Source organism: Sceloporus occidentalis, unplaced genomic scaffold, assembly GCF_023333645.1.
Source record: "Sceloporus occidentalis isolate IW3139 unplaced genomic scaffold, rSceOcc1.0.p SCAF_1, whole genome shotgun sequence".
Taxonomy (NCBI): Eukaryota; Metazoa; Chordata; class Lepidosauria; order Squamata; family Phrynosomatidae; genus Sceloporus; species Sceloporus occidentalis.
Genome location: NW_028316981.1, coordinates 235,916,365 through 235,938,222, shown reverse-complemented (window position 1 = coordinate 235,938,222; position 21,858 = coordinate 235,916,365). Strand labels below are relative to the sequence as shown.

Sequence of the window (21,858 nt, the reverse complement as noted above, 5' to 3'; positions counted from 1 at the left end):
TGCATTTTTTTCAGATTCTGGAATATTTGCATATACCTAATGAGATATCTTAGACATAGGACTCAAGTCTAAAAGTTCATCATGTTTTGTGTCACTATCTCAGCCACCCATGTGGAAAAATTTGGATTTTGGAGTTGTGATAATGGAAGTTCCCTCCCCCCTCTACCTGAGCTGCAAATAACCTTCTTCTTAGGTAACAAATGGTTAAATGTGTGAGGAGGTAAAGTTGCAGTTTAATGTGGGTCTGATGAGACAACAATCGTTCAGTGGCATGAGTGATTGAGCAGAAGCAGGAACCTTTCAAGATCTTTCTCAGCAAAGGTCATGAAAAGCTTTAAAAAGAGATCATGAGGGAGGCTTTTCCAGTCTCCCAGCTTCCCCATGCATATCAAGGACCACAAATCCCATCTGAGCTGTGAACAGAACAGCAAACTGTATTGAGAGCCCTGACAGCACTGCAGCCACAAGGTTGTGAGTTTGATCCCAGGGGCTCCAAGGTTCACTTAGCCTTGCATCCTTCCGTAGGTCGCTAAAATGAGTACCTAGCTTGTTGGAGGCAATTGGCTTACACATTGTAAACTGCTTATAGAGAGTTAGTTCACTGATAAGTGGTATAGAAATGTACTTGCTATTGCTATTAGCTAGTTAGGTCAAGTTTGGGTTATTTTTCCTGATTTGGCTGAAATGACCTAATCTGACTTTAACTGTAACTTTTAATCAGAGCTTGAAGGTCAAGATGGTTCTTCACATACAGACAGCCTGTTGCTATGAAGTTTTCTTACTTAGAATAAAACCTTTTCCTTTAAAAGTACTTTTGTCTCTCACATTTCTCTTTCACATGTCTTGGCTTGGTTTCCATCTCCTCACCAGGGTTTGGGGGTACTTTGGCAACCCCAAAGTAACTTCCAACTGAATTATCAGGAGAAAGGGGGGGGGGGTAAATTCAGTAGATAGTGGCAGCTTAGATAGTTTAAGGTGTCAAGAGGTCCCATCTAGCTCAGACAGAAGCGGTGGGGGGTTATCTAGAGACCCCTCATAGGAGAAACAGAGGAAAACAGTTGATTTAAACTACAGTGAGTTCAGCAAAACCAGAGTCAAACTGTAGTTTAATATTCTGATTGAACAAGGCACTTTCCCAATGGAAAATGCTGATCTGTTCCTTTTGAACATCTTCTTTTACACACAGAAATGTTTGGGAACTGATTTTAACAAACATGGCTTTTATGGTGTAGTGTTTTTAATGTTTTAAAGTAAGATTTTAATTGGTCTTAAATCTTTTGTTATTTAACACTGTTTTAATCTTGATTTTGTATGGTTTTAACTAGACGTGTTTTATCATACTCTCTGTCTTTTTGTAAGCTGCCTGAAGTTCTAGTCTGAAGAAAGGCAGGATACAAATTAAGGGGATGGATGGATGTGGGACAGAAGGTGTATGTGACTCTGAGTCTGTCCCTTGTTCATCCACATAATGTTGAACCACAATTTGGAGTTACATTGGAACCAGGTGTATGAGAAAAAAACACCCACATGTTCAACTTTTTGCTACTATGCTATTACCTCCAGGTGTTATTAGACTTTACCTCTTAGGATTCTTTACCATTGGATATGCTATCAAGGGCTGCCTGGAGTTGCCACTAACAACATCTGGTAGGCTACATGATTTCCACACCTGGTCTACATCATTATATGGATTAAATGACCCAAAGTTGGTAGGTTTTAAACCGACCCACACTTAAGTAAAAACAAAAACCAAAGTTGAAATGACAGAATATTATCTGACTCCTGCTCTCCTTGTGACTTATCATCAAAGATGAATGCATATCTCAAACTCTGTTTCACTGGACCATAATTCCTAAACAAATGCCAAAGGTGCTCAACTGAAGGAAAAGCTGCAGCTACTGGGTTGTTGGTTGTCTTGAAACCTAATGGAATTGTTAGGCTTACAGAAAACACTGAAGATGGATTGGACATATTTATACTGAGAACAGTTGAATAACAGGAACGAATGTTCAATCAGTCTGTTTCTCTGCTCCTGGAGGAGTGAACTACAATGTCCCATCTGACCTTGATGATATAACTCTTTACATGATTAGGAACTACTAGTTCAAAAATGCTTGTGCTAATCATTTCAGCTGTGCAACAGTTTGTGGGAGCCCAATGCAGACATTACCATATCACAGGATTTGGCATTAAACAATGAATTGTGTGATGAATGGCACAGTGGCCATGTTTTGGTAGTAAGGCGGTATTTAATTGCAATGCGCAAGTGCACTTATTACGCTGCATTTTACTGTGTTTCTATTTTTAAGAAGGACGGTATGCTAGAAATTGCTGTATCCCCTTTTCATAGTCAAAATATCTACATAATAGCTTCTTTGTTGCTATTTTAATATTAATAAAATGGTTTAAAGAACTGGAGTGACTTTCTCTCTCTCATTTCCTTGCTCGCTGCTCTCCCTCAACTCTCAAGCCCAGTAATTGAAAGAGAACAAATATAATTTCTCCCCAATTTTCTGCCACTCTCCAACCATCTCTAGAGGCTCAACAAAGACCAGAGTGGTCCTGATTCTTTACTTACATACTTTTATTAAATAAAGTAGAGATATAGGTGAATCTGCAAGCTACTGTACTTTACAGTTTTTATTTTATTGTTTCATGCTGTTCTTCTATTTTCCCTTTATATTCTTAAGAGGTAACAGTTATACTAGATTAAACAATATGTCAAGGAATCTCACCTGCCGGAGCTAACACTGACCAACCATGCTCAGTGAAAGTGAAAATACCAACAATATTGAGGTAGTTGCTAAGATGACCCTTGCCCAATATGACAAGTTACATTGCTTAGCTATTCATAATATTTGCAGATTGTGACATCATGAGATCCAAACTGTTCATATTAGAAAAGAAGATATATAATAATGCATTAAAAGATTACAAGTTCAATTTAAAAATAATTTCTTAAAATTAAAAAGACATAAAGAAAGAAAGAAAAGCATCTCAACAATCAATACAGGAAAGAAGAGCAGTGAGAAAATTTCTCCATAGCTGAGATGGGAAAACCTTGCCTAATTTCAACCTCTGTCTCACAGAAGTAAAAACCTAGATTCCCTCATGGCCTTCAGCGACTATTTTTTCTACCTCATTTCTGAAAAAAACACATATCCCTGCTTAATAGAATAAACTGGCCAGATACACAAGTGAAAACAAAACTTCAACTAAGTGGCAATATGAAAAAATTGTTTCTGCAGTATATCCATCCACTGAACAGTAACATACATAATTATTGCCTGCCTCTGTCTATCCGTTGCTAGGAAGTGCATTATATAGGATGCAGTTGAGTTTATGTCCTGTTAGTGGACTTCCCATAGGCTAATGGTTGAACACTATATGTACAGTTCACTAGACTACATACAGTAGGCCTTTGGTTTGATCCAGTAGGAGTCTTATATGCTTTTGTTCTGGTACTTGAAAAGAAGTCCAGCTGAGTTCAGCATAATTTACTATCAAATAAGCAAACACACAATTGCAGCCATGACTTTTTACTCAGTTATGTCCCATTGTGTTCAATGGGTGGTCAGGACTGCAGCCATACATGTATTATTTAAAATAGTTCAAGATAAATTTTATTTGTTTATTTTATTTACTTATATACCATCTTTCTCCCAAGATAGGGATTCAAGGCAGCGTAAACTAAGGTAAATCAACTAAATTCATATCTGAATAAATATTTTAGGACTAGAGTTGTTGGCCGTTCTAATCTTGCTTCTACTGAAATCTTCAATTATACAAGATGTTATATTATTATAAACAATCTTGGGAACAGAGTACGCAAACACGAACAAGGAAGAAAAACAGCAAACTCAATGTATATATTCTTTCAGACATCCTAAAAATATACCTTTGCATTAACAACATTATCAGGTTGGTACTTTATTTCATTTCTGTGGCCATCTCCTCCAGCATCATGAAAACCATGTAGCTGCATAAATACAAAACTCTGAAAGGCCCTCAAAATACAGAACATTCAAATTTTTCTATGTATAGAACATATAATTTCTAACAGATTAATGCAAAAAACATCTCACACTGTGTGCATCTGTGTGGATAAATATACACACATATATAAAGTCTTCATATATATGACGTCTTCAGATCCAATATAGCTGAGGTTATTAATAGCATTCAACTAATTACAACATATATCCAAAGTACAGGGAGTATTTATGAATTGGCAAGAGACAAAGTTGTATACTGTACTCCACACTTATTCATTTGTACCCCAATCAAAATAGCGTCATCAAAACAACTACAAAAATGGGATAAAAAGCTGACAGAAGATTCAGATGATATCAGATACATTTTCAGTTTTAAAAGGCTACACAAAAAGCTCGAAGACTTGTTTACATAATTAGGATATCAAAAAACAGCCACACCTCAATTAACAAAGCCTTCAACAGTGAATCTCCTTTCTATAAAAGCTTTTTACACCCTCCCAGGCTATCCTTTCTTCCTCATCCCCTGTCTAACTGGATGTTATTTAGCAGCATTGGCACTGACGGAGGCTGATGAAACACAGAATCTTGTCTTAGGTTGCAGCAGCGTGTTTCCAGTAAAAATGCAATGAAGAGCCCATACAGACAAGCCAAAATAAAGCTGCTTTGGGTCACTTTGGAGGTATGCCATTTAAATGATGCATGTGTTCTAAGAGGCCAAAAGCCACACCAAAGCCACGCTCCAGTCCTAATGACTAGAGCGTAGCTTTGGTGCAGCTTCTGGCCTCTTAAGATGCGTGTGTCATTTAAACAGCATACTTTCAATGTGACCCAAAGCAGCTTTGTTTTGGCCTGTCTGTATGGGGCCAAAGCCTAAGCTGGGATAAGCAGGATATTGCCTTACTTGATCCTACTGTAGCCATATGTAACTGCTTGAAAGAGGCAAGGTAAACAGCAGCTGCCTGCAGAAACCCTTGCTGAGCATGCATTTGTTGTAAAACAGAAAAGCTGATAAGCTTGCTTTACCAGTTATCCTTAGCACGTTAAAAAAAAGCATAAACATATATTTAGCCGGGTTATAGACCGCTGCTTTGAGGCGGTCTGCCGCCGCCGCCGCCGTTTGCTCTGTAAGGGAGCCGCTGCACCCACACCGCGCGGCTCCCTTGCGGAGCAAAAAAGAAGCTCCAAAATGGAGCTTCTTTAAGCGGCGCCTCTATGACGTCGCGAGGCGCCAGGGGCGGACTCGCGACATCATAGACGCCGCGACACGTGCGGACGCACAGCGTCCAATACATAAACATGGCGGCCCCCATGTGGAAGGGGCGCCGCCATGTTGTACGTATGGAATACGTACTAGGGTTAGGGGGGTGCGGAAGCACCGCCCCTTCCTAACCCTAGTACGTATTCATTACGTACTAAATGGCGGTCTGTAACCCGCCTTAGCAATCAAAATGGAAATCACAAGAAAAGTGGAAATTAGACTAATTTTGGAAGAACCTTTGAAATAACTACAAAAAGGTTAAAAGTCTTTGTTTACTTATACAAAAGCTTGCCTGACCAGCTTGTTTAATTTCATATGAGGACAGGATCAAAATTCAAAATGACCTGAATAGACTAGAAAGCTGGGCCAAAACTAACAAAATGAATTTCAACATGGAGAAATGTAAGGTACACTCGGCCCCCGGGTTACGAAATTAATTCGTTCCGCCGCCATTTTCGTAACCCGGAAGGCTTCGTAAGGCGAAAAAGCCATAGGCGCTAATGGGGAAAAGCCGCGATTTGGTGCAAAATAGCGCCGAAAAGCACCAAAATTTTATTCGCAACCCGGAATAACCTTCGTAACCCGGAAATATTTTTTATTATTTTTTTTTTCGTAACCCGGAAATTTCGTATCGCGGCGCATTCGTATCCCAGGGTAAGAGTGTACTGCACTTAGGGCAAAAAAACAAAATGCACAGATATAGGATGGGTGACACCTGGCTGAATGAAACTACGTGTAAAAGGGATCTAGGAGTTCAAGCAGATCTCAAGTTGAACATGAGTCAACAGTGCGATGCGGCAGCTAAAAAGGCCAATGAAATTTTAGGCTGCATCAATAAAAGTATAGTGTCTAGATCAAGGGATGTAATAGTGCCACTCTATTCTGCTTTGGTCAGGCCCCACCTGGAATATTGCACCCAGTTCTGGACACCAAAATTCAAAAAGGACACTGAGAAATTAGATCGTGTCCAAAGGAGGGCAACTAAAATGGTGAAGGGTCTGGAAACCATGCCCTATGAGGAATGACTTCTCCAGGCTAAACCTCCCCAGCTCCCTGAGTTGTTCCTCATAGGGCATGGTTTCCATTTTAGTTGCCCTCCTGTGGTCTCTTCTAACTCTATGATGCTATGATTCTATGTGTGTTTTCTGTGCTGTAGGAACCTAACTCTATTCTTTTTATGTTATTTCTGCATCTGATACCAAACTTTCTATTAAAGAAGTACAGTAATGCCTGGGGACACGTCTACTTCATTAACTAAGAATATCTACAGTTTGTTTAACATTCTAGACAAACAGTTGCTACCACCTATACTTGCTAAGAACTGGGAACTCTTCAACTTCAGCTACATGTTTCTATGTTTAGCTGAGAGCCCTGTGCATCTGATGAAACAGATCCTCAGCCTGTGAATAGTTATGTCATAAAACAAAACACATTAGTCTTTAAGCAAATTGGAAAGATGTGGTGATGGGGAAATCGAATGGGAGACAGAACATCAAGAAGGAGTTTTCTCTAGACCCTCCATTAATGTGGATAGGCTGAGGGTTCCCATTCCATGCTTTAAAGTTCTGGTGCAAACACACACACACACACTAACACAACTACCCTTTGGAAATTAGCCAAAGGTCCATAACAAAGGCCCTGGCACAGTTCACTTACTGTATACAGTATAGTCTAGAAATTTTAGTCAAAAATGAGACAAAAATCTTGGTCGACTTATCCACGGGTCAATGTAAATACTTACTTTAACTCTTATCAAAAAAGACATAATCCCCGATCCATCTGGGAGAGATGGGAAAATATAAATAAAAATTATTATTATTATTATTATATTATTATATTATTATTATTATTATTATTATTATTATCTGAATAGGGTGACAAAAAGTGAGAACTTAGTCCACCCTGGGAGAACCTAAGAGAAGCATCACCCCACCCCACCCCGCTCTCCCTCCATCATGGTGCTGCTTCTGACCTTTTAAAATGCCTGAGTGGAAAAATGATGGCAGTGGCAGCTCTTTGGAGCTTTCCCTCAAAGAGGCACTGAGGAGAATCAGGCTTTGAAGGATTTGAATGACATCTGTGTGTGTTTGTCTGTATTCTGGGTTAAAATCAGGCAAAGTTATCACATTAAAGTTAAAGGTTATAATTACTGCTAACATAGTCACCATTTTCTCTGCTTTGTCTTTTCATTCTTATGGACATGTGCTTATTTTCTTAGCCCCCTCTGCACATGGTCGCCTCCCCCACATATCATACAACCACCATGCACTGTAGTGCCTTCCTCATAAATCCAGCTTTTATGGTGAGCAAAAACAGTAATGCTTGCTGAAATTTTATAAGTTCTTTGGCATTGTTTTCCTTTGCTTCATCCTTTAGATCCTTTGTTACATGTTCCTAGGTTTTACCCTTGATTTACCCAAGGGTCATATCAAAATCCATAATTTTAGCCCTCAATTTATATATAAGGTGGCAATAAAATATTGCAGCTGGTGCCAGGAACTGCCAGAAATATTCCAGGACAACAGAAACATTGTCTGGATATTAAAAAAAACAAAAACAAGAAATACTGTAATAAATACCGCAAACACCAGCAACCTCCTGACACATTTGCACCATCTGAAAGAACCCAGTTTCTATAAAAGGTTTCTGCTGATAACTTCTACAGATCAAGCTGCCATGTTACAAGCATAACAGTAAGTTAGGCAGGGCTGCATTTTTTGTAGTTAGCTGGCAGATCCATGAATGAATGGGAAATGAAGACAGAGAGGGAGAGTAGCTGTTGTTATACAATGAACCCATGGAGAGGAAAAAAGGAAGTCTCTCTTTCAGGCTGACCTTAAAAGCTGCTGTCAAATGAGATAAAACAGAAGGCCCACATAAACTCACAACAGGGTGTGTGAAGCATGGAGAAGAGCTTGCACTCCACCCAGGTAAACAAAGTATTTGAAAGCATTATGGAATCCCCAGATCCTTACACCAATTATCAACGTAAGTGTTGGGGAGGATACCTCCCTACAATTTGGAAAAAGGCAGGGGGTAAGCTGTGGCTCATGGATTAAACTTGCAGGTGTCATGGGGAATTTCACATTATCTAGCCACTCTATGAAAGTAGGTGAGATGGGCTGAGTGTTAAGATGAGGGAGGGCTCTCCCAAACCCTCTCTCAGCCATGGAAATCTGTTGAGTGGCTTTGGGCAAGCCACACACGCTCAGCCTCAGAGGAAGCAATGGAAAATCTCCTCTAAATAAATCCTGCCAAGAAAACTCCACTACAAGTTAACCTTAGGGTTCTCATAAGTCAAAAACAACTCAAATGCACACAACAATGCTAAAGCTGTTCTATAAATGTTGAGAACAAGATCCAACTGTCTGTGCCAATACAAATCAGGCTTTCTTTCCTTCCTGCTGTTTCACCCTCCTGTGGCAAACAAATCCTCTACTTCAGAAGGTCTCCTAACCCTCCACAGCAGGTCTGTAGGATACATAGCATACAGCAGAGAGAGGAGGTTGCGTATTCTAGTGAATGCAATGGGATTCAACAGAAATACACTGCTGGATTCTAGGTTGAGTGACTGCATTCAGATGAGACATAAGGGCATGTTTCAGTATTACAGGGATAATCCTAGACTGCCTTTGGGCTTGCATACCTTCTACAGTGGGTCCGCTAGGGTTTAGTTTATCCGCTGGTGTTTGGTTTCAGGATCCTCCATGGTTAACAAAATCCATGGATGCTTATGTCCCACAAATATAATGGCATAACAAAATGGTGTCCCTTTTGTAGAATGGAAAATCAAAGTTTGCTATTTAGAATTTATACATTTAAAAAATATTTTCAAGCTGTGGGTGCATGAATCCCTGGATAAAAAATCCAAGGATAAGGAGGGCTGACTGTACTTTTTTCTCCAGCATGACTGAGGGTGTTTTTTTCCTGTGGGGTTTAACTGGCACAGCAAGTTGCAGTCAATATGAAATGGAAGTAAAGACTTCTAACTACTCAGGGCCATGCTGACGGAAGGGAATGCAGGGGGGGACTGAACCTATTCTTGTTATGCTGGTTTACTGAAACATCAGACCATCCAATTAGTCACTCCCCATGCTTAAGAATTAATGAAAAACATCTTAAAGCTCCTGCCTCACATACCTGCCATCCCAAATCATTTTGGGATTCATATGAAATCCACATGACACAAAGCCTCCACCTCATTTTTTAAAGATAACGTGAGTTAGCTGCTCCTGACATTTTTGTCAGATTACCTAATGCAACAGTACTTCAAATGGAAAAATTAAGATAAGCACAGCAAATATACTAAGGTGTGTTTTGCATATAGTGAAACAGAAAACTCCCCTGTACTGACTACGTAGAGGACTGCAATATATATTGGTTCTAGGAAGCAAGTCTTTTTAGGCAAATAACCTTGGTGATAAAGCAAGACAAACTTCATTATATCAAGCAGAAAGCTTCCTCTATGGGCAACATGCAGCAAATTTTTTCAAAATTCAAGCACATCTGCGTAATTGCTTCAGTACTTCTCCATACTTCTAAGCACAGTCATGGACTATTGCTTTTACTAGCAACAATGGACAAACAGCATAAATGATTTTCTATGGAATTCCTATCAACGGTAGAATATTCTGGTATCCATTTTTTTGCTATTAAAATCTTAGCTCTTTTCCTCCTCTGCCCTTCCTTATCCTTAACCTTTACAGGAAGAGACTAAATTAAGTGTTACCAAACAGGGTCTAATGAATGACTGCAAAAGACCAGGCATTTGTTTTCATTTTATATGTAAAACAATTGTATGTAGCAGGTGCTCTTTTACTTACAAATAGCTCATTTACATATTCATAAAAGTCACTCAGCATCCAGATCTTTCACACACCATCCTGGAAAGTGGACTGGAGCTTCCTTCCGAACTATCATGTTTATTACTGAATATAAGGAATGGATCATGAGAGGAAATCTATTCTCTTAGCAGTCTTTCGACTGGCTTGGAAACTGAACAAAGGCAGAAAGCATTTTATCCAATGTGTACATTTTAGCCTTTTTTTTTCTTAGACTGAAGAAGCTATAAAATGCTGAAATCATGAATAAAAGGCAGACGGCCTAGAGATTCACAGAGCTCTAACTGTTGCTCTTCTCCACAAGGGGATGCTTCAGCTATCAGAAGGGAAAACTATGAGTAGGAGCTGGAAAATAACTTGCTAAATGCCTTGATTCTTCTTAGAGGAAGCCAAGGCCACCTGCGGTGATCTTTGCCAGGGAAGGACTCTCAGTCTCAGCAAGAAGCTTCTTCATTTTCTGGGAGAGAAACAGGCTTGCTGTACAAACCGTGGCATGTGCCAGTGTGGTAATGGCTGTCCCAGAGCATTGATTTTACTGTCTGAGGCTGCATCCAGACTGGAGAAATCATCTGGTTTGACCCCACTTTAACTGCCATGGCTCAAGGCTATGGAATTCTGGGAATGGTAGTTTGTTGTCATTGTTCATGCAAAGAATCTATAAAGGGTTTCCAGTCTTTCAGAAATGTCAACAATGAGCTTTCCAATAAAACAAGTCAACTTGTCCATTTCTACTAAGTCGGGGAACTTTCCTTTAAAAAAAATTAATTGATTTACTAAAGGATAATACAAAAAACAATGTCATAACAGTAAAGAGAATCAATGAATAAAAGATGGAACATTAAGGAGAATAAAGCTGCATCCACAGTGCAGAAATAATCCAGTTTGACATGGCTCAATACTGTGAAATTCTGGGATTTGCAGTTTCGTGAGATACTTAGCTTTCTCTCTCAGAGAACCCTGGTGCCACAATGAATTCCAATTCCCAGAATTCCATAGCATTGAGCCATGGCAGCTAAAGCGGCGTCAAACTTCCATTATTCCTGCGGTACAGATGCAGCTGTGGAAGTAAATCCCATTGGGTTAGAACCAGAACAAACTACCATTCCCAGAATCCCACAGCCTTGAGCCAGGTCACTTAAAGCGGGGTCAAACCAGATTATTTCTCCAATGTGGATGCACCCTGACATGAAACCACCCATTTAAACAACCCTGTAATCCTTAAAGTGCCTCTGCCACACAACTATCAACCACAAAGACTGCCTTTGGCACAAAAAAATGTTCAGTTTGAACAGGAGAGGGAAGAAGAAGAAGAAGAAGAAGAAGATGATGATGATGATGATGGCGGGGGACGAGGTCCTCCTCATTTTGTGAAACCAGGAGTCCATCCACACTGGGCCAATAATGCAGGAATAATGGAAATTTGGCACCACTTTAGCTGCCATGGCTCAATGCTATGGAATTCTGGGAATGGTAGTTTGTTCTGGATCCAAGTCAATAGGATTTATTTCCATGGCTGCACTGCAGGAATAATGTGAGTTTGATACCGCTTTTAACTGCCAAGGCTCAATGCTTTGGAATTCTGGGAACTGTAATTCACTGTGGCACCAGGGCTCTCTGAAAGAGAAGGCTAAGTATCTCACAAAACTACAAATCCCAGAATCCCACAGCACTGAGCCAGGACAGTTAAAGTGGTGTCAAACTGGATTACTTCTGCAATGTGAATGCAGCTTTCCTTTCCTTAATAAGAGCTCTGGTGCCACAACAAACGACAGCTGCCAGTATTCCACAGCCTTGCTTGAGCCATGGCACTTAAAAGCGGTGCCAATCCGGGTTGTTTTTTTACAGTGTGGACGCAGCCCGAGGAGCATCTCCAACGTTGCTGCCTTCCCATATATATATATATATTCCCTAAGGTACAGGCTGCGGTTTGGGCATCATTTTGATTTGAGAGACTGATGTGAGTGACTGCATTCAGGACTGCATTCAGGGGAGACACAGGAGGGGAGAGAGGGTGTCCCCAACTGTGCAGCAACCCCAACACCTGTTCAATCCGGATTAAGAAGCCAAAAGGAGGGGAAGGAAAGGGAGAGAGGGGAGGGGAGAGAGGGGAGGGAAAGAAGAAGAAAAGGAAGAAGAGAAGGAAGGAAGAAGGGAAGGAGGGAATGGGGAAGGAAGGAAGGAGGGAGGGATGGAGGGAGGGAAGGAAGGAAGGAAAGAGTGAAGGAAGCAGGGAAGGAGGAAAGGAAGGAAGGAGAGAAGGAAGGAAGGAGAGAGGAATGAGGCTATTAAGGACCTTTCCAGGTGTATCTGGAGGAGGCCCTTCTTCCCTCAGCCCACACAGAGACAGGCAAAACCAAAACAAAGCCCCAGGAGACTCACCTCTGTGCCAGAGTGGTGCCAAGACGCCTCTCCCCCAAACGGCCCCCTACCCACCCCCCTCTCTCTCTTCTCCTTCTCCCTCCCCCTCACACCCACCTCCTCCTCCTCCTCTTCTCTTGCCGCAGGCGACGCAGTTCTTCCAGGAGCAGCGAAGAGGAGGAGGAGGAGGAAGCCCCTCTGAGCCGGGGGGAAAGAAGGCAAAGGGAGGGAGACTGTTCTGAGGCCGTCCTTGTCCAAAAGGCTTCTTCTCCCTCAGTTGCGCCTCCCAAGGGTCTCCCTCTCTGAGGTTGCAGCCTCCCCTTCTTCTTCTTCTTCCTCCTCTTCCTCTTTCTCAATGGAGCTTCCTCACCAACCGCCTCCCGCCACGCGCCTCCTCCTCCTCCTCCTCCGGTTATGGCGGGCCCTTAGGCTCCCTTCCTTGCAGGCTCCCCAAACTGCGTTGCCGTCCACCGAGGAGGCCCCTCCTGCCAAGGCTCTTCCCCTTCCTTCCTTCATTCCTTCCCTCCCTCCCTCCTTCCCTCCCTCCCTTTCTTCCCTCCTCCCTCGCCTCAGCCCTCTTCTTCTTTTCCTTCTCATTCAGCCCTCATAATAATAATAATAATAATAATAATAATAATAATAATAATAATACATTTTATTTTTACCCCGCCTCTCACCACCAGATCGAGGCGGCTTACAATCAGAATAAAAATACAATTGTAAAATAACAATATAAAATTAATTTTAAATGATGTAACAGGGAGAGAGAGAGAGTGAATTAACTGTTTAGACATGTCCTATATATTTGTATAATTCATAATAGATAAACTATATACAAACATTATATATATATATATATATACATATATATATACCCCATTATTCCCTCCCTTGTTCTGAATCCTGAGGAGAAAAGAGAAGGAGGGCTTGTTGTGTTGCCCCAGAGGCCTCTGTGGGGCAGGAAGGCAACCATGTTAAAGAGGATAAGGCCTCATAAAGTCCCTGAGGAGAAAGGGGGTTGCCCCCAGAGGCCTCCATGTTGAGGAAGGTGTTGCTTCAAGCTCTAGGGCTCCTCTTCTTTTCAAGGCCTCACCCACAAAGTGGGACAGGAGGAGGAGGAGGAGAAGGCTCAAAATGGAGGGCATGATGACCCAAGGAAGACTACACACACTCATCCTGCTTCTCTTAAGTCATGCTCAAAGTTGGAGGACATTTTGGAATTAGTACTTCTGGACATTAAGTTGAAGTGTCTTGAGAAAGGGGGACCCCGTTTGCCCTGTCAAGGCACCACAAAATGGAGGGCACGACCTCCTGAGAAAGGCTGGAAACACTCTTATACATTCATGCTTCTCAGTCATGCTCAAAGTTGGGTGACATTTTGGAATCCCTCCTGGACATTAGCAGCCAAACCATGATACCTTTATGGGTCCAACCAAAATGCACAATTACATGTTGCAAGCTTTCGAAGACACTGGCTTCTTCATCAGGCAAACAAGAAAGAAACTGAAGATGTCGCTTCCCCCCCCCCCCTTTTTTTTTTTTGGCCATGCAGTCACTGGGAGATTTTCAAAATCAAGGAAATTTAATGTCCAGTTGAAATGTCTTGGGAAAGAGAGACCCCTGCTCACCCCTGTCAAGGCACCACAAAATGGAGGGTGTTCGAGAAAAAACAGAGGGCATGACCCAAGAAAGGCTGCAAACACTCTTATACATTCATGCTTCTTAAGTCATGCTCAGAATTGGAGGACATTTTGGAATTTCTCCTGGACATTAGGCTGAAGTGTCTTGGGAAAGGGGGGGGGGGGACTGCTCACCCTGTCAAGGCATCACAAAATTGAGAGCATTCGAGAAAAATGAAGAGCATGAGCCAAGAAAGACTGCAAACATATACATTTGTGCTTCTTAAGTCATGCTCAGAATTGGAGAACAGTTTGGAAATCCTTCTGGACATTAGGTGGAAGTGTCTTGGGAAAGTAGGACACCTGGTCGACCTATCAAGGCACTACAAAATGGAGGGCACTGGAGAAAAAATGAAGTTGGAGGACATTTTGGAATTCCTTCTGGAGAGAAGGTTGAAGTGTCCTGGAAAAGGAGGACTCCTGCTCACCCTGTCAAGGCACCACAGAATGGAGGGCATTTGAGAAAAATTGAGGGCATGACCCAAGAAAGGCTGCACACACTCTTATACATTCATGTTTTTTAAGTCATGCTCAAAATGGAGGACATTTTGTTATTCCTGCTGGATATTAGGTCAAAATGTAGGCCATGTCCTGGAAAAGGAGGGCCCCTGTTGACCCTGTCCTCAGACAGCAGGGGCTGCCAGATGTCCTCACCACCAAAGAGCACAAGGTACTACAAAATAGACAACATTCAAGAAAAATTGAAGACATCACCAAATAAAAGCTAAAAACAAGCTAAAAACATTCATAAAACACCACAGAATGGAGGGCATTCGAGAAAAATGGAGGGCATGACCCAAGAAAGGCTGTAAACACTCTTATGCACTCATGCTTCTGCGTCATGATCAAAATGGAGGACATTCTGGAATTCTTCTTGGCCATTAGGTTGAAATGTAGGACATGTCCCGGAAAAGGAGTGCCTCTGGTCACCATGTTCACATCCCTTAGTCCAGCTGGCCAACTGTTTCCTTAGTTGTACAGGGCACTCCAGAAAGGATCCTGTGTGATATGTTTAAAACACCTGCTGAGGATGGCATAAGCTTTTCACTGATGTGTGCCTTCCCTAAGGCAAACCTATCATGGGGTTTTCTTGGAAAGATTCTTCAGAGGCGATTTGCCTTTGTGACTTAGCTAAGGTCACCCAGTGGGTTTCCGTGGCTATGCAGGCAATCAAACCCTGCTCTCCGGAGTCGTAGTCCAACACTCAAACCAGGACACCACACTGACTTTCGAGTTCTTTGTTGCTGTGTGCCTTCAAGCCATTTCTGACTTATGGCGACCCTAAGGTGAACCTATCATGGAGTTTCCTTAGCAAAATTTGTTCAGAGGGGGTTTGCTATTGCCATCCTCTGAGGCTGAGGGAGAGTGAGTTGTCCAAAGTCACCCAGGGGGTTTCCAGGGCTCAGCAGGGTTTCCAACTCTGGTCTCCATAGTCCAACACTCAAACCACTATGCCATACTGGCTCTCAAGCTTTTCATTACTTCATTAGATAAAAACCTCTTTTGCCACAATAAATCTATTTCCCTGTCTGTGTGTAAGAGAGACAGAGAGTGTATGTGTGTGAATCATGTGGAAGTGGATAATCCAGGGTTATCTGGATAGACGTCTCCTATCCTATATTTTGTTGTATGCCTTCCTTTCCAACCTGTCTATGGCCTATGGCAACCCTAACACAACCGTATGACACAGTTTCTTGGTAAGATTTGTTCAGAGGGGGGTTGCAAACCACTCAGTGGTTTCTGTGGCCAAGAAGGGATTCAAATCCTGGTCTTCAGAGCTGTAGTCCAACACTCACAGTGCATCTACATTGTAGAAATGACACACGCAGTTTGACAGCACTTTAACTGCCATGGCAACCATCCTACAAAATCCTGGGGTTTGTAGTTTTATGAGGCACCAGAACTCTGGCAGAAAAGGCTGAATGCCTTATAAAACTACTAATCCCATGATTCCATATGATGGAGCTACAGCATTTAAAGTGTTTTTAAACTGCATTATTTCTACAATGTAGATACACCCTACACCATGCTGGTTTATTCTACATTTCCCCAGCCATTCTTTCACCCTTCCCATTTCTATTATTGGAATGGGATAGGTGTGGGTGGGAATGTAAATTGACACTATTACCAATTCACCCCAGACACTCAGTTGATCTCTAGAGCCAATTCCATCACAACATGTGCAAGCACTTCTTACCATCCCATCCCAGGATGTCTCTAACCCCACTACCATGCTAAGTGGAGGAGACCATTAAAATTACTGAGGTTGCATAAAACCCTATGAAATTCATGAGGGCACCGTAAGTCAACAGGTGATTTCAAGGCATGTCCATGCACACACACATTGCCCCATAAATGTACATATTCACATGCCTGGCCCCTGAGCTGTGAGCTGGAGAGCAGAAAAAGTATTGCTCTATGTCACAGAGATAAGGATTAGTGAAAAAGGGCCAGTAGCTCAGAAAGCCTCAGGTTCAGTCCCTGCCATCTTGAGCTGTGACCAAAACAAAACCTCCTGCCTAAAGCCCTGCAAACAAAACTACTGCTGCCATTTAACATCAAAAGTACAGGGCTAGATTGACCAATAGTGTGACTCATTATATAAAGCAGCTTGTTCCCATGGTTGCATGGAAGAAATAGTTTTTGCTTCTTTGCAGCACTGGTGGAAGTGAAAGATTTGTCTGCTGTGAAGAATTATAAGGGAGGTGTATTGTATATACTTTGAAATTCTGGAGGGAAACAATATAGATTAAGCAATGTTTCAGTTTTTAGCAGAGCTTGCAAATCTTATTTTAAAAAAAGCTACCAGTATTCTCCAGCCAGTATGGGGATTCTGGGGGAAATAATTCAAAAAAGTTACTTTTCCAAGTTGTTTTCCAGTGTAAGTAGCCTACTCCCAGCCAGCTTTGACCCATAAATGGTCTACCGTTCATTTGATTTGTGCAAATTTCTTGTAATTTAAACATAAACAATTCTGAATGTTGCTATTGCAAGGGAAGAGTGGAGTATAACTTATTCTAGCAGAAATAGTAGCAGGGTTGAAAGTGAAATAAACTAAGAAAAGAGCTGGTTTGACTTTGGCACACCCTCATTGCAAAACAGAAGTCCCATTTCAGCAAGACGTCCTCACTCTGGACTCTTTCACCTCAAGCTATCTGATGTGCGGGACCAGCATCCACACATATTCACACACCCTACAGGGTGGCAGACTGGTACCATATTTGTGCCCACTGGTTACTCTTGTTTCTTTCTTTCCTGGAAACTGATCAGTGTCTAGCAGTCAATGGCTTAGGGGTTGGCACTAGCCTGTGGACCACCATTTTGAATCACTGCTCCAGGATCTAGGAACACTTCAAAACACAAGCCTTTCCCCCTGTGTAGTGTCAGACTAGCTTTTATAGCTCCTTTTGAGGTGCATATTTTCTCCTTAGAGGAATATATGGTGGGGGGACACTAGAATGGAATTCAAAATGTACACTAAATTAGCCACTCTTGCTTATAGATCTTTTAGGCAAAAGAGTTGTAGGGCTCTTTCATGTAGCACCCACATTCTCCCACATCTTTCTCCTTGTACCAGAGCATGGAAAAACAAAAATATCATCCATTCCTAGGGCTCAGAAACAGGATACTAGGAAGAGCAAGGATATGGATAGGAAGTGTGGTATCAGGAGTGTTAAAATAAGTTATAGACTTAGAATCATAGATGAATAAATGCAAAACAACTGACTGTAGGGAAATAAGCATAAGGAAATAAAGGCTCAAAGGGCAGCATTTGCTGCTCCCTGATGGAAAGCTGTACCAAATCCTGGTCTGCTTTGCCTTCTAGCAGTAGTAACTTATGAAGTGGTCATTATGACTGTCTCCATGGTCACACCCACAGAGTCCAAAAATCCAGGGCAGCTGTGTTGACACATATCAATAAACCAGTTCTACCAGTTTTCAGGTTAAATCTATGATTATGCATACTTAGAGTCAAGAAAGTAACACCAATGGTAGTGTCAAATGTCAACCCTAAAATGGAGTATCATTTGATTTAGTCCTAGGAGCACCAACAGGAGATCTTTTGTAAAGTCAATGGGTCCTAATTGCCATTCAACACTGTCAGTTGTATTATATACAGGGAGCAGAGCAGAGGGCAAGCAAATTACTCAGAAGTAAGACAATGGACTAGCTTTTTAAATGCATCTAAACAAGGTCTCACTTGAATGTTATAATTTATCTAAAAATCATACTAATTTCTTGATCATTCATGAATAATCAAATGCCCTGGGTAGTAAAAAAAAAAATCCACACAACAACCCTGCAGCCAATAAGACAGAACATGGATTACACATATATTGCAAACTTGAAAGCATTTTTATCATCTGCAGCATCCCTTCTTTCCTTTCCTTTTTTTAACCATCCCTGCAGCAGGCTGCACTGTTCCATTTTTGTATCATTTCCAGCTGAAAATCAGAATTTTGGAAGCTACTGATAGCTGTGATTTTGAGGTTCCTCAGTTTTCAGGCCTGTGGAGGAGGGTTAAATACAATCATCTTACTATTCAGAAATTATTATCATTTTCATATAAATAATACTTTTTATGTTGTGCATTTATGACAAGATGAGAAAGCCTGAGCCTGAAGACTCTATGCAGCTACAAAAGGCAAAAGGGGTAAGGAGGGATGAGGAAAAGAAGCTCTGGAGCAGCAGTTCTTTCTTTGTTTGAAAGATGAAGGTAGATTCTTCTGTTCCTTGTCATGCTGATTGTCTTGGAAGATGAGGGGTGAGTGAATGGATGAGTTCTTTCCCTCCCTGCTTCTCTAGTCAATGGATGTGCGCCCCCCCCCCCCCCCCCCCCGCAATAGTATGCCAGCATAGTATAGTGGTTTGAGCACAGGACTAGGACTCTGGAAGTCCGGGTTTGCTTTCCCACTTGACTATGCAAACCTGCTGGGTGCCCATGTGTGAGTCACACACTCTCAACCCCAGAAAACCCCATGATAGGTTTGCCTTAGAGTTGGTATAAGATGGAAATGACTTTAAGACACACAACAACAACACTAGGCACATCCTTCAAAGATAAGCAAATACAAGCAGCTTTTGAACCAAGATCTTAATGTGCAGGACAATCTTAACCTTGTAGTGTGTAGCATTATACAAACAGAACTGGGGCTGTGGACATTAACTACAGAAATGCAGTATTATATTACTGTATTACTAAGGCTAAAAAGACAGAGTGAGTTTGACATGAAGACTAAAGTCTGACATTTTTGGCTCAAACTAATAATACTTTCATCTATGCCATTTATCCTTACCTAGTCTTATACATGAAGAAGAACAAAAACTCCACCACATATTTGTCACACGGAATATCACTGAGGACACACGTGGGAAGTTTTATCATTTGATTTCTTTCCTTAGTCAGAGGAAAAATCAACACATGCCCAAGAGGCCAAGGCTAAGGTCGCTAGCCAGTGGCGTACCTAGTGTATTTGACACCCAAGTCAGATAATTTTTTTTATCAAACCTGGGCGAGAGGTGGGGGGAGAGTTAGAGTAAAAGCAAAGCAAAGGATACTTACCTCTGAAGGAAAATTGGAGAAATAAAGCCTTTGGATGGATTTTCTGCCCTAAGCAAATTGATTAGCCAACCTTAGTGTAAAAAAAATTGTACCTGTAGATTGGTAGGTAGGAGAGCCAGTGTGGTGTAGTGCACTGGACTACAACCCTGGCAATCGGGGTTCAATTCCCTGCTCAGCCATGAAAACCCATTGGGTAATTTAAGTTGAAGTTTACTGCCAGCATCCATAGTTTTTTGTGTTTTTTTCAGGCTATGTGGCCGTGTTCTGGAAGAATTTATTGCTGACGTTTCGCCAGCTTCTGAAAAAACACATCAACCCCCCCCCCCCAAAAAAAAAAAATCTGGGTAATCTTGGGCAAATCACACACTCTCAGTGCCAAAAACCCTGTGCCAGGGAAGGTCACCTTAGGGTTGCAAGTTAGAAATGACTTGAAGGTACACAACAACAACAAGAAGAGAATAAGTAGATCATAGCAAGCAACCCTTATGGCAATTTATTCTAAAGTAAGTCCCACCGAGTTCAGAGGACTTGCACAGACACCTAGCTTCCCAGTAAGTTACATTTCTATCAGAGCTTGGAGAAGGAGCCATTTCGGGCAATAATCCCCAGAATTCTCTCAGTTTGCTAAACTGAGCACGATTGTACTTGAAGTACCACCATGGCCTTTGGCCTCTGCTACCAATTTTCAAAGCATTTTGTGACCTGGGTGCTCGTAAGGCTGGCAGATTCAACCGTCTTCTACTTTGGGGTGGGGAGAGGTAGGGTTAGGGTTATGGGTGTACAAGGTGAACAAGCATCCTCTTTTTCTCAGACATGTCCTACATTTCAGCCTTCTGTTCATTTTTCTTGACTATCCTACATTTTCTGGTGTCCTGTCCTCCTTTGCTGTTATGACATCTGGTCATCCCGTGGGTGTATCACTTGTTCAAGACTCCACAAAATTTCTCTTTGAAGCAGTAGCTGGTCTCCTTGCCAACCTAGATGCAGGAGCAGCAATTTCCAGAAAAGATAGTACTTGTCAGTGGTGCTCAGGGGCTGGCCACCCGGGGCAGATTTCTCACACTGCCTCACCCTCGTTACACCACTGCTAGTAGCATTCCCATGTTCTTACATTCATTCCGTGGGACGTAACCCCATAAAACCTCCCTGAAGCTTGTACTCTTACTCAGTCCTAGTGTCAGCCATCTGAATTCAGGCCAGGGTCCACAGACAGTGCTGCCCATCATGGACCAAAACTTGGATAAGGCATTTTTTGGACTACAGATCTCAGAAAATTGATATTTTGGGATGAATGGCTGTGCCTCCTGGTGATCCAAGAGCTGTAGTATAAAAAGAGTATTTATCAAAGTTTTGCCTGGATTCCCTCTCCTCTCCCCCAAAGGGAGGGCAGGCAGAAGTCAGTGTTAAAGAGAAGCCACTGTATAAAATTTCCCAGTGTACTCTAAAGCATATGTGTGTGTGTGTAAAACATTACAAACACCTCCCGCTACCTTCTTATTTCAGATAATTATGGGAAATTAACTGTGGTGTAGTGCTTAGAATGTTACATCGGGACCCGGGGCATCCAGTTTAAGTTCCCACACAACCATGAAACTCATTGGGTGATCTTGGATAACTTCCTCCCTCCGAGTACATCTACATTGCTGTGTGACATCACTTTAACTGCCATGGCCCCATTCTGCAGAATCCTGGGATTTGTAGCTTTGTGCGGCAGAAAAAGTTAAAGACCTTGGAAAACTACAAATCCCAGGACTCCATAGGCTGGAGCTACAGGACTTAAAGTGCTCACTGCATGATTTCTACAGTGTATGTGCACCCTGAGTCTCACCTACCTTTAGTGTTGTTGTGAAGACAAAATAGCAGCCAGGAGGAAAGCCGTGTATGCAGCCTGGAGCTGCATACCATCCCTAATCTAAACAATCTCTGAGTACCATAATAGGAACAGCAGGTGTAACTTTCCTATAGTATAATACAAACATCTTTATACAGCCTTTTCTGATGTCTCTTGCTCTTCTTCTTTTTCTTCTTTTTCTTTGGATTATTAGAACTTGAAAGCCATGAAACAGCAGATTTTAATAAATAAACGTGCATGTTTGAGTTTAAATTCTTTATTTAAACCCAAACATGCATGAATTAAACTTGAATTTAAATAAAGGGGAGAGTT

General features: G+C 41.8%; 1 protein-coding gene across 5 annotated transcripts in view; it reads right to left on the bottom strand.

The window, feature by feature from the left end:
- PIP5K1B (phosphatidylinositol-4-phosphate 5-kinase type 1 beta) overlaps positions 1 to 12,544 on the bottom strand; it is a 118,739-nt gene extending 106,195 nt beyond the window's left edge. For 4 of the 5 annotated variants that reach the window (XM_089490358.1, XM_089490357.1, XM_089490359.1 and 1 more), the window contains exon 1: positions 12,474 to 12,544. The gene's annotated coding sequence lies outside the window, so the exon portion shown is untranslated. Of the gene's footprint in view, positions 1 to 6,994; positions 7,015 to 12,473 lie in introns of those variants that run through there. The other variant, XM_089490356.1, reaches the window with a different exon arrangement.
- Between the last annotated feature and the right edge of the window lie 9,314 nt (positions 12,545 to 21,858).